This window comes from Anabrus simplex, chromosome 6 (genome assembly GCF_040414725.1).
Source record: "Anabrus simplex isolate iqAnaSimp1 chromosome 6, ASM4041472v1, whole genome shotgun sequence".
Lineage (NCBI taxonomy): Eukaryota > Metazoa > Arthropoda > Insecta > Orthoptera > Tettigoniidae > Anabrus > Anabrus simplex.
Window position 1 is genome coordinate 268,167,474 of NC_090270.1, and position 19,709 is coordinate 268,187,182.

Below are 19,709 nucleotides of genomic sequence, written 5' to 3' on the forward strand. Positions count from 1 at the left end.
CACGATTGCAGCATATGTGTCATTCTTCGTTTAACAGTGTGTATTTATTCCTTGTTTAATAATGTTTCTTTAGAGGTATGTTACATTGTAATATTTATATTGAAATTGTGTGTTTGGTAGGCTGGAAAGCTTTCAATTTTACATTGAAATTGAGTCAACACTGAAAAGTATGGCTTCCTTCTTAAATTTTCAAATGTCAACAACTGTTAAGACGAAAAATCTAAATCTTGTAAAGCCACTGCAAACCCCTATAAGAGTTATGCTGTAAAAGTGTATTGAAAATGCTTTGGATTATGCCCTGGGAATAGCTAGCCAGGTAGTTTGTATACACATCCAGCAGTCATTGGTAGAGACTACCGGACGAAGTCTAGTAAGTTAATCTAGTATAGTGATCATGTTTCATTCAGAAAACACAAAAATAATCAATAATAAATAAGTGTATCATTTACTGGGACACATGTTATGTAGATGACACCTTTTTTAAATCTCAGATCAACAATTTTCAGAGAGATTAGCACTACTAAAGTTTCCTAAGTCCATAGAACCTATCACCAAATTCACAAAAAAATTAGATTTTCTTTTTACAAGTTGCTTTACATCAAAGAATGGGCAAACTGTACGCGATGTGTGTACAAGTACAACACGGTTCAACCCGGAAATTAAATTAAATAAAGAATAATATTAGATTATAAATTCCACCTATTCAATACATACAAGCTTTTTATTTAAATTTTATTTAAAATTTAACACTACCATGGCAACTAATTGACATTACAATAGTCGAAAAGATAAATGAAATTACAGACAACATATTTTCTTCAACTCACCCCATCTTTAACCAAATTAACATCACAACTGCCAAAGGGGTAAGTAATTTCACACACATTGTTTTTTTCTTCGTTCTCTCCTTCTCCTTTAATTTGATTCCTTAACATTTCACTCTCCTCTTGTTTTAGATATAACACCACAAACTCTACTCAACCTCGCACATTTTCCTTTTGACTTTTAACATAAGAAGCTACAACCACGTATACCTGCTAATATAAATATAGCTAAGTTTCTGACGAGTACTTGTCCTCCCTCCTAAGTGCTTTAAAAAGTTTGCCGTCTTATCTTTTCACATAAGATTAACGACTTCAACAAACAACTTTGGATTTTAATTTAACCATCACTGAGAGTGATTTTTATTCCAAATATTAAGCGATTATAAACTCCTTACACCATCTTCAGAATAAGGCACCATATTTACCCGATTTCTTCTCAACGCAGCAATTTACCTATTTGTTTTGAACTTTTAACTCACTACTTGTTACCACATTAAATACAGGACATTCGTAAAACATCTATAATAAGGATTGATTATAAGACTTTGTCATAAGAGTACTTATAACTACTGTCTTCCACTTGCTACTCTTTTCTTAGACATTTATACCTACAGCAATATCATCTTATTTATATTTTAGACCTTTGTTAAAAACTACAAATTTTTCATTCTTTCAGGTATGAGATTTTAAGGCTGACAATGACCTCATTATGGGCGAAACATGTCCCTATATACAATATGTTAAGATCTATTTCTTAAATTTAAATAAAAAAAACTCTTATGCATTGAATAGGTGGAATTATAATTTAATATTATTCTTTGACTTTAAATACATTTCAATATGGATCATAACATGAGATTTGTAACATGTAAGTTGCTTTATGTCGCACTCAGATAGATTTTATTGCGACGAAGGGATAGAAAAGGCTAAGAGTGGGAAGGAAGCAGCCTTAATTAAGGTACAGCCCCATCATTTGTCTGGTGTGAAAATGGGAAACCACGGAAAACAATCTTCAGGGCTGCTGACAGTGGGGTTCAAATCCACTATCATCCGAATGCAAGCTCACAGCTGAGCACGATTCCACAAGCGGTGAATAACTGACGGAGAGATATTGAGATCCACAGCAACATGACGAAAAGTCCATCCTTCCTGGATCGAAGCGACTGCCCTTGCGACTTCAACCTCGTTAAGATGTTTCATGGGATGTGCTGGTTGACGTACGTGTTCAAAATGACCGCAGTAGTCTGTGTACCTCACAATGACACACGGACGCACCGCTATTCCCTTTGTTTTGAGGGGTGATGCATGGCTACGCCTGCAGATAGAGTATAACTTCGATTTGACATACCCTGAGTAGCTAAGGTCTCAAGGTGTGTTGTACAACCATTGGAACCCCATCTGACAAATTAACGTTCACATACCAGACTCACAATTGAAATATCAAAGAAGGTTCAACCTTTTCAATACAAAACGTGTTGTATAAGAAGTTCACAACATAATATTTATTGAATAATTAGGACCGGTTTCGACGCTCACTGCGTCATCATCAGCTACAAAGATCAACAAATAGGCAAAGTACATGTCATGAATGATTTACATTAATAACTCTTGTATGGCTGAATACAAATGGTAAACTGCTTTGTCATAAAAGCTAGGAGAAACTTGAGTAAAATATGATAATGTGATGTGACACATAAAACATAGTGGTTTGATGGGTAAAAATTATGCATAAAATTGAACTGATGCTATGAACATGAGAGTCTGAATATGGTGATAAAACTATGTGGTAAAAATAAAATGGTAAAATTGTCCACTCTTCTGTTGTTCACTTCAGGCACATAAGTCCAGGTCCGATGTTATATAGTCAAACCAATAAAAAGATTTTTGTCGAGGCCGGGACACCTGATGTTGGGCGATTGAATAAGGTTGCTCTTCGAATTAGTCTCAGCTCAACAGGGTAGTAAATCTTTAAGAGAGGAAAGAAAAACTAAGTTAGTGAAATGGAAGTCTAAATCGAGTCGCGGTCAAGGGTGATAGAATATGAGACTCACCTTGTTTGGCGTGCTGAGTGTGTGGTGTAAGAAGAGTTCTGGACTAGTGAGAAGGTGTGACTGAGTAGCGAAGTTAGAGTGAGAGGGGTGGGGGGGGGGAGGGGAAGTGGAGAGGAGAGGGGTAGGGAGGCGGAGTTTAAGGTGGGTCAGGAGGGCGGAGTGGCAGTGGTGTGGGACGTAAAAGAGTACTGTGGAGAGCGTGAAAGATCGATTTTTCTCTCGTGGTTTTTATACCTCTAAAGACTTCTATTAGGTAGTCGAAAAGAATGCTGGATTTTTCTGAGATTTCGTTAAGATTTAAGTTAGGGTTAAAAAATTGGTCTAGGTGAATAAAACAGTTCTCCGTAACGTCGAGTAAAGGGCCTTTATTTATGTTTTTGAGAATTTCTAGGTCTTGTTCTATGGTGGTAAAATTATGCTTTAAGTCATGTATATGTTGGCCTATTGCGGAAAATCTATTATATCTGATGGCATTAACGTGTTCCAAGTATCTAACTTTGAAGCTGCGCCCGGTCTGTCCGACATATGAGGAAAGACAGTTATTGCATTGAAAACGGTAAACACCTGACATTGCATAAGTGTCAGACCTGTTAACTGATTTGGAATTGTGAACTATATCTATGTTTCTATTGCTGGTTCTGTAAGAAATTTTAATATTATGTTTCTTGAAAATATTCGTTACACTGTGTATATTTTCATTAAAGGTGAAGGTGGCGAATAGGGCAGGGTTATGTCTTTCTTTGGTTAATGTTGACTTCAGTCTATGTTTACATTTGTTAATGATGCGTTCTATGAATGAGGCATTATAACCGTTAAATTTAGCAATGGCCCGAATGGTGTTCAATTCCTTCTTTAGGTTTTCCTTGGATAAGGGTATTTTTAGTGCACGGTCTACCATGCTATAGTAAGTGGCACATTTATGTGCATGTGGATGTGTAGAGTCGTTTCTGATAGTGGTCGCTGTTTGGGTTGGTTTTCTGTAGATATTGTATTCTAAAGAAGAAGGATGTCGTTTAATTGTAAGGTCTAAAAAATTGATCGAGTAATTGGACTCAGATTCTAATGTGAATTTTATATTAGGATCAATCTTGTTTAAGTTATTAAGAGTAGTGGCTGCATTAACCGTTCTATCATCTAGAATAACTAGAGTATCATCAACATACCTAGACCAGAAGTGTATATTTGAAAAAGTGTTACTGGTGTTAATTGCAGTGTCTTCTAGGAAATCTATGTAAATTTCAGCCAAAATTCCTGAGGCCGGCGACCCCATAGCCAGTCCGTCTTGTTGGTAAATGCATTTATCAAATGCGAAATAGTTGTTATGTATTACGAGTTTTAGGACCTGCATAAAGTCTTGGATCTCTAGTTTACTTAGCCCACTATATGTTTTTAGGTTTTTTAGTATTATGGGAAGGAGTTTTTTGGTGTTGATACTGGGATACATATTATTGATATCAAATGAGTGAAGGGTATGAAATGGCAGTATTTCAAATTTCTACATACTTGAACAAAAACAAGTAACACATGAGAAGAAACTCAACAACCTTAAAAATAACGCAAGGCTGAATAGTCCAACTACAGCATTTCCTAACGAATCGAGTACCCGTAACCTAGAGTCTTTAATAGAACATTTCCATCCCCCAGTAGTTAACTTAACAGAAATAACACTTTCAGACAAGGATAACGAGATCCTCGAAAAAGGACCAAAACACAATTGGCCCAATTCAAATAAAGTTAACATCGCTACCACACTAGTCATAGAATCCGAAACAGCCATAAATAAAATACCTTTAGATGCACAAGATGAGGTTAGATTCGAGGTCAAACGAACTTTAAACAAAATCAATAACCTAAAAAACAGAACAACTGCTACTAATATTATTTCACATAAAAAAATCTTTGCAGAACGAGAACACATTAAAAAACTCGCGGATAAAATTAAAGTTCATAACCTTATCATCACAAAAGCTGACAAGGGTAATACAACGGTCATCATGGATAAAAACGATTATATCGAAAAAACAAAAAGTTTTTTCAATACTGGTTCTTTCTCCTTAGTCAAAAAAGATCCGACACAGCAAATCCAACGTCTCCTAAAACAAACTTTAAAAAATACATCATTCCTTTTTACAGAACATGAAAAAACGAGATTAATTAATATGAATCCCGGCCTGCCTACCGCTAAAGCTCTCCCCAAAATCCATAAGACCGACGTCCCCATACGCCCCATCATTAACTACAGACCTAGCCCATTATATAAACTGGCCCAATTCATACAAAAATTTCTTAGTAGAAACTATAAATTTCAGTCGAAAAAATCCGTAAAAAACACCATCGAACTAATCGAAAAACTGAATAAATTTGAAATACTGCCATTTCATACCCTTCACTCATTTGATATCAATAATATGTATCCCAGTATCAACACCAAAAAACTCCTTCCCATAATACTAAAAAACCTAAAAACATATAGTGGGCTAAGTAAACTAGAGATCCAAGACTTTATGCAGGTCCTAAAACTCGTAATACATAACAACTATTTCGCATTTGATAAATGCATTTACCAACAAGATGGACTGGCTATGGGGTCGCCGGCCTCAGGAATTTTGGCTGAAATTTACATAGATTTCCTAGAAGACACTGCAATTAACACCAGTAACACTTTTTCAAATATACACTTCTGGTCTAGGTATGTTGATGATACTCTAGTTATTCTAGATGATAGAACGGTTAATGCAGCCACTACTCTTAATAACTTAAACAAGATTGATCCTAATATAAAATTCACATTAGAATCTGAGTCCAATTACTCGATCAATTTTTTAGACCTTACAATTAAACGACATCCTTCTTCTTTAGAATACAATATCTACAGAAAACCAACCCAAACAGCGACCACTATCAGAAACGACTCTACACATCCACATGCACATAAATGTGCCACTTACTATAGCATGGTAGACCGTGCACTAAAAATACCCTTATCCAAGGAAAACCTAAAGAAGGAATTGAACACCATTCGGGCCATTGCTAAATTTAACGGTTATAATGCCTCATTCATAGAACGCATCATTAACAAATGTAAACATAGACTGAAGTCAACATTAACCAAAGAAAGACATAACCCTGCCCTATTCGCCACCTTCACCTTTAATGAAAATATACACAGTGTAACGAATATTTTCAAGAAACATAATATTAAAATTTCTTACAGAACCAGCAATAGAAACATAGATATAGTTCACAATTCCAAATCAGTTAACAGGTCTGACACTTATGCAATGTCAGGTGTTTACCGTTTTCAATGCAATAACTGTCTTTCCTCATATGTCGGACAGACCGGGCGCAGCTTCAAAGTTAGATACTTGGAACACGTTAATGCCATCAGATATAATAGATTTTCCGCAATAGGCCAACATATACATGACTTAAAGCATAATTTTACCACCATAGAACAAGACCTAGAAATTCTCAAAAACATAAATAAAGGCCCTTTACTCGACGTTACGGAGAACTGTTTTATTCACCTAGACCAATTTTTTAACCCTAACTTAAATCTTAACGAAATCTCAGAAAAATCCAGCATTCTTTTCGACTACCTAATAGAAGTCTTTAGAGGTATAAAAACCACGAGAGAAAAATCGATCTTTCACGCTCTCCACAGTACTCTTTTACGTCCCACACCACTGCCACTCCGCCCTCCTGACCCACCTTAAACTCCGCCTCCCTACCCCTCTCCTCTCCACTTCCCCTCCCCCCCCCACCCCTCTCACTCTAACTTCGCTACTCAGTCACACCTTCTCACTAGTCCAGAACTCTTCTTACACCACACACTCAGCACGCCAAACAAGGTGAGTCTCATATTCTATCACCCTTGACCGCGACTCGATTTAGACTTCCATTTCACTAACTTAGTTTTTCTTTCCTCTCTTAAAGATTTACTACCCTGTTGAGCTGAGACTAATTCGAAGAGCAACCTTATTCAATCGCCCAACATCAGGTGTCCCGGCCTCGACAAAAATCTTTTTATTGGTTTGACTATATAACATCGGACCTGGACTTATGTGCCTGAAGTGAACAACAGAAGAGTGGACAATTTTACCATTTTATTTTTACCACATAGTTTTATCACCATATTCAGACTCTCATGTTCATAGCATCAGTTCAATTTTATGCATAATTTTTACCCATCAAACCACTATGTTTTATGTGTCACATCACATTATCATATTTTACTCAAGTTTCTCCTAGCTTTTATGACAAAGCAGTTTACCATTTGTATTCAGCCATACAAGAGTTATTAATGTAAATCATTCATGACATGTACTTTGCCTATTTGTTGATCTTTGTAGCTGATGATGACGCAGTGAGCGTCGAAACCGGTCCTAATTATTCAATAAATATTATGTTGTGAACTTCTTATACAACACGTTTTGTATTGAAAAGGTTGAACCTTCTTTGATATTTCAATTGTGAATCTCAGTTCAATACGGGAAAATGAAGTTTTTAACTTATAATCACATACCAGACGTTACAAAACATGTTCCCCTAATTTTTTGAACTGTGTAGATAGCCTCAGTAGAGCAATAACAATGGTATCTAAAATGGGACAATTAATGACTGCATGAGATCTAAACTGCAGGATAGATCAAACGACATGGAAATCTAAGACTGTACTAGAGAACCTTGAAGGTGAAAGTGTATCGCTACTGAGTAACCAAGATGATAAAACATACTTTTGTATAAATGGTAGCAGTGCCATACACATACATCTTTCTGGGCAACATGATAGGAATAGAATCATTTAATACCAGAACCCTAACGAACGTTACCATCAGAAAACACCTAACAATAGAGATAAATCTCTATCTGTATTTGGAAGTACCACAACGCACTAAACATAGAACTACTGTGTCCAGGAGTATAGATAGGCCTATATGGTTAAGCTACAAACTGTTCGAAATCAAGTTCCAGAGAATATGCAAGAAACTGACTGGGCTAACACAAATGATGCAACAGTGAAAATGGAGAATGTTATAAAAAAATGCCATCATAACTAGGAATGACCGTAACAAGAGAACAAAACCGTGGTTTGCCTCAGCATGTTTTGCTGCTAGAAAGAAAACCATATCAGCCTTACAAAGAATAAGAATGTCTACATCCAAGAACGCTTTGACAGAGTATTCTGAAAAAAAGAAAATGATATAAAGCCATCGTAAAGGAGGCCGAGACTGAATTCCCCACGAAGAGGAAAGAAAGATGTTACAATTTGCAGAGCAAGATCCATTCTCAATATTGAAAAAACGACAGCCAAAGTTCCCTAGAGACACTGGTATGGATAGAAGGGAAACACATTTCTCATAAGTATTACAGTCTACGGACACTAGGCTGGAGTTAATTCTCGAACTAGCACCAATGAACTTGAACCATTCACTATGGAGGAAGTAGGAACAATAATGCTTCAAAGTAAGGAAAGGAAAATCAGCAGACCCAATGAGATCCTTCATGAACATCTTAAAACTAGTTGGCCCATACACAAAGAAGTGATAACATGCCTGCTATAACAATGTCTTATTCAGGGAAACATACCAGATAGATGGACAGAAGCGACACTCTAAGTACACTGAAGAAAATGGAAACTGCAACACCCAGAAGGAGTGGTGCTACATTGCTGCAATTGAACATGCAGGACGAGTGTTCGGTTGTGATTCGATGATTACACTTTCAGGTCCCTCTAACTGCAAGTTTGGACAACAATCAATACAGGATGTGCCCACCACGAGCTGCAATACATTAATGAATTCTTAATTTATAATAATATAAGAAATTTATTTTAACTCAACCTATTCAATACAGTACAAGATGTTAACATACCAGTTAAATATCGTTAAAAATCGTTGAGACATGTTTTGCCCCTTCTGTGGGGCATCATCAGTCATATCAAATACCTCAAAATTCTACCAGACATCTGGTTGGAAATGATAAAAATATGTTACATGAGTGAATACATTAAAAAACATTTACAAGATCTTATCATTATCAAAATGTCAAATTAATTAAAAAATGTTACACTAGTGAACACGTTGGTGAATTTTCACTCAAAACAAGGCCGTCATAAGTACAGTATTGACAATAATGGTAGTTAAACTCTTATTTGGTGCTAAGTTCAAAGGCAGTTTAAAATTTATATACAAATGTTGAGAAAGAATGCAGAATAACATAATTGCAATTAACTGTATGCGTATTTTACATTGTAAAATAATGTGGAAAAAAATTCCAAATTTGTATTAATTTCCATGAAAAAGAATTTTTTTTTTTTTTCCGGACCTCAATATTACGGTCCTGGTGCAGTCTAATCAAAAATGGCTTCAAGATGTGAAATTTTGTACGTGATTTATGACCAGCTCATGTAAAAATGTTGCATTACGTCGTAATTCAACTTGGATGTTTATGTTGAGTAATTATATTTCAGACAAACTAAATAGTTCGTCGAAGTATCCGTGGGCTAATCACCTCCGTTGGACACTCTCTATGAAGACGGAGTGCCTAGTGAATGTAAACAACAGTTGATATTTGATTCAAAACGAACCATGTTGAAAAAAGTTAAAATAATGGCTTGAATGAGGACAGTTGAAATGTCGTTAAATCTTCCCAACTGACTAGAGTTTTTAAGTTTTTCGTGTGTTTATGTTGTTCAAGTATGGGATTTCAGTTTTATTGGTTGAATGGGCGACATTCGAAAGGTTGTCCGATGTAATTAATGTTGAGTTGTCTTACGTATGTGAAAATCTGAAAGGAAGGATAAGTCCTTAATTAGCTGAGTGAAATGCCTAGAAAAGAGAAAGAATGAATGCGTTGGAGAATTGAGACTGTGAAGTTAAAACTTACCTTAAGTGTTGTTGGGCTGTTACCTTATTGCTACGAGGTTTTTAAAGCACTGGCTGTCACTAACGTATTGCTCCTCGTATTGTACGTGTGACGTCTTGGTGGAAGGGAATGGGCCTGAGAAGGCGGGGCTGTGGGCCTGTGATTGGCCCATGGGAAGGAAATGTGTGTATTGGAGGGAGAACAGGAGCATGATAAGTTGAACGGGGTGCTTGAAGAGGTTGTTTTGAGAACGTCAACTAATCTTTTGTCTTTCAGATTTAACTTGTTGAACGAAATTATTAATTGTTCATGAAGAGGGCTTCGGTTGTCTATTGGATCATTTAAGTTTTTATTACTGTTGTATTACTGGTCCAAGAAAACGTACAAATTTTCGAACTCGGTCATGAGTCTGCCTTTATCTAGTCTTTTTAAAATTTGGAAATCTTGTTCGATTGTGGTGAAACTGTGTCCTGTGTCCTTCATATGGATGCTAATTGCTGAGTGTTTGTTGTGTTTATGGGCATTGAAATGTTCTGCATATCTAGTTGTGAAGCTTCTTCCGGTTTGACCCATGAACGAACTATTGCACTCAGCATATTTCAGTCAGTAAATGCCGGAACCCGAAAATTTATTGTTGTCCGAGTTTATCTTGTTGTGGTTGAAGAATAACTTTTGATTTGCATTTTGGGTCTTAAAGGCTATCTTGATATCATGTTTCCTTAAGGGGGTAGCGATTTGATGTATGATGGGATTAGTATAGGTAAAGGTTGCGTACTTTGATTTGTTTTTTTTTTTTCCATTGGGGAGAGGTTCAATTTCAATTTATTGATTATTTTATGTATGATTGAGGGATTGTATCTGTTGAAAATAGCTATTTCTTTTATGGTATTTATTTCTTTTTTCAAGTTGGCGGTTGACATGGGAATTTTTAGCGCTCTGTACACTAAGCTGTAAAATGAGGCTTGTTTGTATGACTGTGGGTGAAGAGAATTTTGTTGTATGGTTGTAGGAGTGAACGAAGGTTTTCTGTAAATTTGGAAATCGAAATTGTTTAAGGTCCTGGTAATTGTAATGTCGAGAAAATTGATTAAATTATTGTCCTCATCCTCTTTGGTGAACTTGATGCAGTTGTCTAGGCTATTTAAGTAGGTTAGTATGTCTTCGCTATTGTTGCAACCTTTATTTATTATTGCTAATGTGTCATCGACATAGCGTAGCCAAAGACACAATCCATTAACACTACTTGTTATTTTACTATTTTCGAGATTATCCATGTAAATTTCGGCGAGTATTCCCGAGATGGGATCTCCCATGGCTAGACCTTCTTGTTTGTATATCTTGCTGTTGAAAGTGAAATAATTATTATGAAGAATGAAATTTAGCAATTTTAAGCATTCTTCTATTTGTATAAGACTTAAGGTGCTGTATTTGGAAAGATTATTTCGTATGATTTCTATAGTTTCCTTAGCGGGAATGTTCGAATACATGTTGGTAATACCAATATAATGGTCCGTTATTGGACATTATAAATTTTCCAGCCAACTCATTCTTGGTTGCCTGCATTTCGCCCTCGTGTGCTAAGTTAGGCTCGTCAGTTGGGACTTAGCACACCACCTAAGATGCAAGGCTAGTGCATACTGTGGAGGCCACTGCATAGGCTATTTGAAGCCACCAGCAGTGCCAATGCACTATGAGAGCTATGTCTCATTTCCAAAAAATAGATGCCTGCCTGGCCATCAAATGATGTAGATGTTGATTCCCATAGGGAACCTAAAATGTCGAAAGAACACATTATGTGGTTAGGTTGTAAATTAAATTTATTTAGGGCCTGTACGACAGCCAGATAAAAGTGCGGTATAAATGTATTTGGCAGTTTGGACATTTATCTGGAAGTTTGGTTGAAACCACGTACTACGACTTTCGTTTATGTGCAATCTGGGAAAATATTCTCGAGTATAGCTATGCCGAAGTTGGAGAGCTGTTTACGCTCTTAACTGGGACTTCGCTCTTATCGGGGACGCTACTGAAAAGAATCAAGATGGCTACTCATGAAGATGAATCTACATCTGCATGATGCTGTGCGAAATTAAGTTGTTACAATGTAATTTATGTATATATTTATAAAGTATGTCATGCTTCCTGTCCAGCTATCACAGAATTCTTAAAGATTTCCCAAGCTAGCAAGTTGTTGCTACTGAGTATATCAGTAGCACACAAACAGTCACCCGTAAGCTTCATGGGTAGCCGTGGTCGTTAGGGCAGCATAGTTTGCTGCTAAGCAGTTTTTCGTGGGTTCGAGTCCCAATAGTCTGACATTTTTTTACTTTGTAAATGGTAGTCGGTAGGGTACTAGAGGTGATAGTACACATTTCCTAATCATTAAAATGTGTGTCAAAAGCGTGGGTTCTATTCCAAATTTATCCGCGACGCACATATGGAGTAAAGGTATACGACGTTGTTCATGGCGATTCGTCCGTCGAATGAGGATGTTTAAGGAGGTTATATTTCTTTTACTTCATAACGACTTGCTACAAAAGTATTTACGCTAAAGATAGATAAATGCTTGCCAGTTACTATTGTATTGAAAAGAAAGAAACAAACTACTTATTCAATGACAAACAATAAACTGAAATAATTGAATTAATAATTAATTGAATTAATAATAAAATTAATGATCCCACGCTGCATCAGTGGCATAAATTACGAATATAAACTTTACATTCGTCGTAACACGCAACCTCGTAAATAGTACTAGACAAAAAAGATTCATTACCTGAATCTTAACTTTTGCATCCAGGTTACATTTTCAATCTTTTTATTTTCTATAACAGTTTCAGTTTCATTATACAGTTAATTAATTTTAACATTCCTTCGTATGTGCATATTTCAGTCCTAATTCTGTTTTTGACCTGGACTTCCACATTATAGCTTAATAAGAGTCTGATATTGGATTCAGTCAAACAATTTCAAAAGGAATAGAGCTAAACAAACGAAAACACCAGGCAACACGTATACCACCGCACTAAATTTCACTATATTTTCAGTAACCTTATTACCAACCCAATAAAAATGTTACTACATTTTCCGCATTACAATATTGTCATTAAAATCCGTTGGTAGTACACAAGAAAATATTTAACTTCTAGTTTGCAAAACTGCAGCCTACGTATCTGGCTGATTATCTGACAGTCATAGTACAGGCCCTTAAGGTTTTGCATAGTTCTATTGAGTTTTTTATAGGATGTTTTTTGTGGAATGTAAAATGTTTCTTGAGAAATTTCTGACGGAATTGTGAAGTTTTGTACGTCGGACTATTTCGGCTATTTATGAAGGGTCGAATGGGAACGGCCTTTTTATGTATTTTTGGCAATGATCTGACGGTGGGTAATTTGGGATTCATGTTGATGAGTTTATGATATTCGTGTTCATTAAATAACAAAGGTGAGTTTTTTAGGAGTATTTTTGGACTACGTTGAGTTTTTAAGGTAGGATCTTAAGAGATTATTGAGTAAGAATTGTCGGAAAAGAAATCCTCCGTTTTTTTAATGTAGTCATGTTTATTCATTAGGTCTAAGGTATTGCCTTTGTCGGCTTTCGTTACTATAACATTATTGGTGTCCATCTTTTTTCTTAATTCATGGGTTTGCTTTAGTGAGGTGAAATTATTGATGTTAGAAACTTCTTTTACAAGAGTGGGTAATTTCTTTTTTATCTCATATCTCACGTCGTTCTGTTTGTCAAAGGGAATTTGTTTGTTTATGTTTGATTCGGCTTCTGCTATTGTGGTAATTATGTCCTCAGCTTTATGTGGACTAGGCCAATTATATTTTAGGCCTTGGTCAAACAAATGTATTTCATTGTCCGAAAATGTGGTGTTGGATAAGTTGATCGTGGTTGGAGTGTTGTTCCATGAGGAGATGGAAGTTTCTCTGTTTCTGTTTTGGTTTAATGATTTAACTTTCTCTTCCATTAGGCATGTCAACTTGTGGCTTAAGGTTTTTTTGCTTTTTGTCCAATATGTTCTGTAACTTGTGTGCGATGTGTCTTTGGTATGAATTTCATTCAAGAGGTGATAATGACTGAGCAGTGGTCAAATGTTCCCGGTAAAGATGCAGGTTTAATAGGGATTTCTTTCTATACATTCGTTTTATTTCATTTCTGAGTCAGATGGTGTTGACTTTGTTTTGGATGTCTTTAGATTTGTGTTTTGGAATGTTTTTCCTTTGGGTTGATTTTAAAAACTTTGATACCAGACCTAGTCTTAAACATTCCTTTAAGAATAGAATATCTTTTGAAATTTTACTGATTTTGATGTTTTGACACCTATTTTTGGTTTTATTACCCTGGTTGGCCATTTTTTAATAAGATTGTAATATTGAGGTCCGGAAAAAAATATATATCTTTTTCATGGAAATTATTACAAATTTGGAATTTTTTTCCACATTATTTTACATTGTTAAATACGCGTACAGTTAATTGCAATTATATGTTATTCTGCATTCATTCTCAACATTTGTATATAAATTTTAAACTGTCTTTAAACTTAGCACCAAATAAGACTAACTACCATTATTGTCAGTACTGTACTTATGACGGCCTTGTTTTGAGTGAAAATTCACCAACGTGTTCACTAGTGTAACATTTTTTAATTAATTTGACATTTTGATAATGATAAGATCTTGTAAATGTTTTTTAATGTATTCACTCATGTAACATATTTTTATAATTTCCAACCAGACGTCTGGTACAATTTTGAGGTATTTGATATGACTGATGATGCCCCACAGAAGGGGCGAAACATGTCTCAACGATTTTTAACAAAGTTTAACTAGTATGTTAACATCTTGTGCTGTATTGAATAGGTTGAGTTAAAATAAATTTCTTATATTATTATAAATTAAGATTCTTTCAATACGGAGAAAATGATTTTCATTACTTGTATTGATGAATTTGTCAAGGCATAGAGTCAATAAGGCCCTGGATCGCTTCCTGAGGAATCGTGGCCCATGCTTGCTGCACTGCACGGGTCAGTTGTTCCAGAGTTGTGGGTGGCTGAGGACGGTTGGTCAGTTGTCGACCCATCATGTCCCACACATGCTCAATAGGACTGAGGTCCAGGGATCTGGCGGGCCATTCTAAAGTTGTGATGTCGTGGAGAGCTTCTCTGAAGATGCGTTCAGTGTGAACCCGGCCATTGTCCTGCTGAAACATCCCATTAGCAATGTTCGCCATCATAGGGACAACCACTGGATTGAGTGCCCTATCAACGTACTTCGAGGAGTCATAGTGCTCTCAACAAGCACTAATTGTGATTTCTCATTAAAGCCAATAGCTCCCCAGACCATAATGCTTGGTGGTGGCCCTGTGTGCCTCTCAACAATAAGATTTGGGTGGCCCCTCTACCCGGTAGGTAGGCGCACACGATTCCGGCGATCACTGCGGGCAAGACAGAAGCGTGATTCATCACTAAAGACGACCCTACGCCATTCATCGACCCACGTCGATCTTTCTCGACACCAGGCCAGCCTTACACGTCACTGCTGTGGGGTCAATGGAACACCTTCTGCAGGGACACGGGCTCGTAAGCCAGCTGCACGCAGGCGATTACCAACTGCTTGTTGTGTAACTTGGGGTGCCACAGCTTCTCGAATTTGCGCTGCTGTTGCACGGGGTTCCATCCGGGCCATCCGAATGATGCAGCGATCCTCTCTCACAGGTGTCTGTCGTGCTGGGCCTGTGCCAGGTCTACGAGTGTGGGTACCTTCATTTGACCACTGCTGCCATACACGTTGTACCGTAGATGCCTGTCGGCCAACACGTGCAATGACAGTCCTTAGTGATAATCCAGCTTATCCGAGTCCTCTCAAACGGCGACAGTTGTTGAGAGCGTGCTCTTCTCTGTCGTTGAGGCATGTTTGACAGGGAACACTTCACTGCACAGACTGCAATGCTACACCAGAATCCGTATACTGGAGTTGATTCCTCCGCAACCAATCACGTGGGGAGACCTGTAGCAACAATCCAATGGATCTGAAACTTTGATCGTTTACATACCTACATGGCATCGTTCCATATCTTGAAAATCAACACAAACGACCAATGCCTTCATGGTGTTGCAATTTCCATTTTCTTAAGTGTATTATATATAGGAAAAGGTGGTACTAGTAATCCAAATTCATATCAAAGTTATAGCCTTGGAATGTGTGTTAAAGTTCTGATGAAACTACTTCTAAAGCGAATATAGCTAATTTCAGATCCAAAAATTTGGGAGGAACAATTTGGTTTTCATACAGGAAGATCTACACAACAAGCAAAGAGATACATACAGGACGAGATAAGGGAAATGTTGAGGCATCCATGCTGAAAGCTGTTTGCTATATTTATAAGACTTCTTTAAGGCATTTGATTCCATAAATAGAAATAAACTGCTGGTGAAACTACAGGAAGTAGGGATACCACCCTACATCACCTAACCACTCGGAAACATCCTATCAGAAAACTATTTAGTCAGAGACCAGAGACGTTAACATCACGTCTTCCTGCCCTTTGCTACAAATAGTAGGCATACTTCAGGGGGATCCACTGAGCCCTACATTATTCAAAATCGCAAACTATGATGTGGTGTAACAGCAACGAGGACTGAGGAAGTAATAACATACAGATGATATGACTCTGAATTTGACAAGCCAAGAAAGACTTCAGGAATCCTTTAATAAACTTGGCAGAGAAGAATAATCTCATGATCAACAACAAGAAAATTGCGATCATGATGTTGAGCAGAGGGGAAGACCATCCAGGGAAGATGCTTTTTACTTGAAGGAAAGGAACCTGGAATTAGTGAATCAGCTCAAATACCTGGGCATAATATTCCAAACCTGTGGGGAATATTTTGCAGTTCACAAGCAAGAAAGGGCCACGGCAGCAATTATAGCGATAGGCGACATCCCTTGCCTGAGTCTTATCTTTAGAGACCGCAATGAAGCTTTTCAGACTCAAGATAGTCCCAATCGTAACTTATGGACTAGAACCCACCTCGTACTACATAACCAAGAGCGACCTGGTAAAAATGGAACAAGTAAAATCCATGTACTTAAAGAGAGTCCTTTGTGTCTTAAAATATTCCCTAGCAAGATCGGTTTACAAGATGGCAAGGGAGCCTTTCTTCATTGAGAAATTGTTAGGGGCTTTACGTCGCACCGACACAGATAGGTCTTATGGCGACGATGGGATAGGAAAGGCCTAGGAGTTGGAAGGAAGCGGCCGTGGCCTTAATTAAGGGACAGCCCCAGCATTTGCCTGGTGTGAAAATGGGAAACCACGGAAAACCATTTTCACATTGAGAAATTAAGATATGAAATGACATTGCCATATACGCAGCAAAGCAACACACTATTGTAGATGCTATATGAAAAGAAGAGGAACAATCCTATAGACTTCTATGCCACGGAAGTTATGACATCAAATGAATGGAAAAGTACAAACTATGAATCGAGACACACTATTACTCATTTTGCAGTGCATGAATTTCACTTTAAAGTGTATACAAATAAGAAATTCCATGAGCAGGCTTCAGACTGCAAGTGTGAATGGTGTGGGGAACCATATGACAGACAGCATTCTCTAATGCGTAATAACAATACAACTACCTTGCAGCGAATGACAGTTTAAAAATTGTAATAATATGTAACATGCACATTGTGTGCTTTTCTATTGAATAATATGATCATCTAACATATAACATTTTCAGAAAACCCACTCAAACTGTAAATGCTTTAAGACAAGATTCCTTGCATCCAGACCCTCGCAAAAAGGCTAATTGTTATAGTTTAATCCCTTGACGCCAACCTCCATACACGTACAGACCTCTTTATATTCACATGCTGCTGAGTTCCTCTCAATACCTCCCTTATTAATCCTACCCAGTGTCAATAATAAAACAGGCTACAGAATGAAGATTTTTTCCCCTACCTAGAAAGAACCTTTCCCTTCCACCTCTTTCTACAGCCGTTGTTCCCCTTCCCTCCACCAAGCATGCAGACCATGCGAGCACATACAGATACAACACTATGAGGAAAGCAGCGTTGGGCGCAGAGAGAGGCCTAGTGTGAGCCGTGTCAGGTGGTGAGTAAACTCGAAGTCTTAGTAAACAGGACAGCTAAATCACTTTCGCTATCAAGCTCCAAAATTTGTTCTCCTTTCCAGATTTGCTATCCATCTTGAACACAATCAGGCCTAGTCCATTTCATCTGGCAAGAAAATTCCTCCTTTCCATCACATCAAGATTGAACGTTACAAGAACTTGCATAGCTGTACACTACCGTTTTATTTTTATTTATTTTTACAGCATTATAATAATTTATTTAACGTGCACAATGTGCAAAGAATTACTATATAAAACATTAGTCTTCATTGCAAAATTTCACCAGTGATTCTGATCGCTGTTTACAATTTAAAACATGGTACCTAGTACAGTGTGCACCACATCTTAAACATACACAGTTCAAACCTGGTTCATGATAACGCTTTATATTACACAGTTTATAATGGAACCCATGAACGGAGAACCTTGCCAGCAGGTGTCACAGTTCATATCCACCTTGAACCCATTCGCAATTTAGCATGGCATCGGTAGAGTAGAAATCTTCCCAGATGTCAGCCTTCTTCGATCGTAGGTCTCGAAACAGATGTATATAGGGTGTTGTTGCTAGAAGTAACAACTGTAACCTTAGCTCTTCCACATAAAATCCCTCTCTGGATAGCTCATACACGAGCCGGGAAGGAGAATATTTGGAGAGGCACAGAGCCCGTTTCAAGTAGATTGCCTTCAACTTCTTGATTTTATCTAACTGTTTCATACTCAAATGTTCCCAAATGTTTTCCAAGCCATATGTTGCTATAGGGCTGATTTTTAGATGAAAGAGTTTTATGGCCATTTCTAAAGACAAGTTTCTCAGGTGCTTAATGTCAGATATTGCTTTCATAGATGCATTTAGACGGTCTATGAGATGGTGGGTGAAAACATTACCTTGGATTTGAAAAATTACACCCAAGTATTTAAAATGCTTTACGGACTTAAGTTCTTGGTCTTCATAACAGAAGATTCCATGAGGTCCCCCTCTTCTAAACGTCATGGACACTGTTTTTTCTACATTCAGTTTGAGCTCATTTTTCTTTATCCAGCCTACTATTTGGTTGAATGATTCCTGGAGTTCCTTCTCTGACGTTGATGTTAAGACCATATCATCAGCGTACATTAATAGTTTGACGCTTTCCTGTTTTACCAAATCTACTATGTCTGCTGTCGCAATGATGAATAATAATGGACTTAACGGGTCTCCCTGTAATACCCCGGTTGTTTGTTCCAAAATAATAGATTTGGTAATGGCATTATCTACTTCTATTGAATTGTTGAGCAGTAAGTTCCTAATCAGCGGTATAAGGTAGTTCGTACTACCAATGAAACTCTCCAATTTTTCTAACAGTATGGTTCTGCTTATGGTGTCAAAAGCTTTCGAATAATCTATAAAGATGGCATGCAATTTACCCCCTGGTTTCTTTAAGGCTTCTTCTATGTCATTCTGGAGACAGCGGATAGCTAAAGTCGTTGATTTCCCTTTTCTAAATCCGAATTGCGACTCCGGTAGGTTATTTTCCACCAGTTTAATGAGACGTTTACCCACTAATGAAGTTAAAGTTTTTAGTAGAGTACACTCTAGCGCTATTCCTCTATATGAGTTGGGATCTGCGGTATCGCCTTTGCCTTTATATAGCATTTTAATAGTGGATTTTCTCCAGTTGTCTGGTATCCTACCTTACCGCAAGCATTCATTCATTAGGTGAGTGATGGATTCACCCAATTTTGGGAGAGCAGCTTTAAGATGTTCATTAAAAATGTGATCTGGGCCACATGCCTTGTTATCTTTAGATGCTGTAATAGTTGATACAACCTCATTAATTGAAAATTCGT

The 19,709-nt window shown here is 37.2% G+C and overlaps 1 protein-coding gene across 2 annotated transcripts in view; it reads right to left on the minus strand.

Annotated features, from left to right (window-relative positions):
• Positions 1-19,709, minus strand: part of Nf-YC (nuclear factor Y-box C) — a 99,610-nt gene that overhangs the window by 68,663 nt on the left and 11,238 nt on the right. The gene's annotated exons all lie outside the window — the stretch shown is intronic.